Source organism: Callorhinus ursinus, unplaced genomic scaffold, assembly GCF_003265705.2.
Source record: "Callorhinus ursinus isolate GAN/ISIS: 27379988/994484 unplaced genomic scaffold, GSC_fseal_2.0 scaffold17, whole genome shotgun sequence".
NCBI classification, from domain to species: Eukaryota; Metazoa; Chordata; class Mammalia; order Carnivora; family Otariidae; genus Callorhinus; species Callorhinus ursinus.
The window spans coordinates 11,319,695-11,322,067 of NW_027397079.1; the positions used below are offsets into that span (position 1 = coordinate 11,319,695).

Below are 2,373 nucleotides of genomic sequence, written 5' to 3' on the forward strand. Positions count from 1 at the left end.
CATACTGTTTTCCACAGTGGCTGTACCAATTTATATTCCCATCACCAGTGCAAGGGGTTCCTCTTTTATAAATTATTTTTTATTTTACTTTGATGATTGGGAAAAGATACCAACATATATGATCAAATCAGAGCTAACAAATAACCTGCAGTTAATTGGCTAATTTTATTTTATTTTATTTTAAAGATTTTATTTATCTGAGAGAGAGAGAATGACAGAGAGCACAAGAGGGAAGAGGGTCAGAGGGAGAAGCAGACTCCCCGCTGAGCAGGGAGCCGGATGTGGGACTCGATCCCAGGAGTCCGGGATCATGACCCGAGCCGAAGGCAGTGGCTCAACCAACTGCGCCACCCAGGCGCCCAAATTGGCTAATTTTATTAAAATAAAGACATGTTTGTTTAAATTGGAAAAGAAAATTGTTCTCACTGGCACTTCGCTTTGGCTGGGATCCTTGAAATGAAGGCCGAGGTGCTGATGATAATCACTCTCACACCATCAGCCATTTCCGTCCGTCCTCTTAAACGCACCTGGTACTGTCGAACAAAACTCAGAGATGTGGGTGGGTGACCAAACGGTCAATGCTCTGCCGCACTCGGTTACGATCCCTTTAATCAATTGTCTCCTCTGAAAGATTCATTTTCAGGTGGTAAGGCTTTGCCCAAATACGCTTCTCGGGGCTGAGGATGGCTCACCGTGCAGTAACGTGTGAGGTAGGTTCTCTTCGCAGTTGGCAGACATTCCTGTTGTGCTTTAACCAGGGGGCTGAGTGTTGTCAGGGACCAGAACGTCTGGCTTCACATTCCTACAGCGGGGAGTGCCCCCCACCCCCATGTTCCCAGTCTGCAATCCTGCCTCAGTTTCTAACTCTTCAAATCCAGAGGAATGTTTTCTTTGTCCACAGGTTGTTTAGGGTTTAATTGGCCGCTCAGGGTTAAAAAGGAATATCTCAAGCCCCCTGCCATGCAAATATTTAACCCTACAAAGTTTAACACAGAGAAAATGTAGTCTCCACCAACTAACATTCCAATGTAGGCAATGGAAACTTTCTAGATGGCTCCAACCACTGCTGTTGTGAGGGCCAAATTGTAATAGCTGCACAAAATTCTGGAGTACATCAACAGAAACCCCCAAAAACAGGGAAGAAGAAACTGTATGATAAATAGAACATTCTTCCATTCATTGAATTCAGTAGCCTGCTAAGGTCTCCAGTAGAGACACTAATGATAAAAGTTGGTATAATCATGAAGCAGGCATTGTAGAAAAGCACTCCATATTTACCCAACTCCTTTGGGTCCATTTTCTGTTTGGTATAAACTCCATTTGCTGCTGTAAAGATATCATTCAGGAATACAAAAACATAGCCTTCCAAGTTAAAGGCAAGGTCAGAACCAACTGCTATGAAAGCCCCAAGTATGATGGTAAAAACACTGACGATGATGTTCAAGGAATACGGTTTCCCAAGTATGATGGTTACCAGGAATAAAGTGAGTGGACTGGTAAATTTCCAGAGCACGGTGAACATGAGCAAGCTTAATTTACTTGTGCTTGATAATCCACTTATGTGGTTTCCAATGTAGAGGAGAGGCAGAGGAAACAGCTTCACAGGAATTTTCTTGTCAAAATCAGGGAAGTGAATTATTTTATTTAGTTTGGATACATACAGTATCATTATGGTAGCTGCCATCTGTCCAATTCCAAGAAAAATTGGTGATAGGAATTGGTAGGTGGTCAGCAGCGCCTTGTTGACCAGCACGATGAGGAAGGAGCAGGTCCCGTAAAAGAGCGCCGACAGCAGCTTGGCCACCCGGGAGGGCAGCCGCGCGGAGGCGGAGTCCCGGTCCGCGCCCTCGGCCTGGCCGCCCACCATCTGCAAGGGGTTCCTCTTTCTCCACATCCTCGTCAACACTTGTTGTTTCTTGTATTTTTTTTATTTTAGTCGTTCTGACATTTGTGAGGTGATATCTCACTGTAGTTTCAGGTTTGCATTTCCCTGATGATGACTGATGTTGAGTATCTATTCATGTGTTGTTGGTCATCCATATGTCTTCTGTGGAAAAATGTCTTCTTTGGAAAAATGTCTGTTCAGGTCCTCTGCCCATTATTTGGTTTTTGGTATTTGAGTTGTATAAGTTCTTTATATATTTGTAAATACATATATTATTAATATCTATATATTTAATGCTTATTAGATTTATCATTTGCAAATATCTTCTCCCATTCAGTAGGATGCCTTTTTGTTTTGTTGATGGTTTCCTTCCCTGTGCAAAAACTTTTCACTTTGGTGTAGTCCCAATAGTTTATTTTTTCTTTTGTTTCCCTTGCCTGAGGAGACATATCTAGAAAAATGTTGTCACAGCTGATTTCAGAGAAATT

The 2,373-nt window shown here is 42.5% G+C and overlaps 1 pseudogene; it reads right to left on the bottom strand.

Moving 5' to 3' along the window:
* Positions 1–658: 658 nt before the first annotated feature.
* LOC112834467 (nucleotide sugar transporter SLC35D2 pseudogene) lies at positions 659–1,894 on the bottom strand (annotated as a pseudogene).
* Between the last annotated feature and the right edge of the window lie 479 nt (positions 1,895–2,373).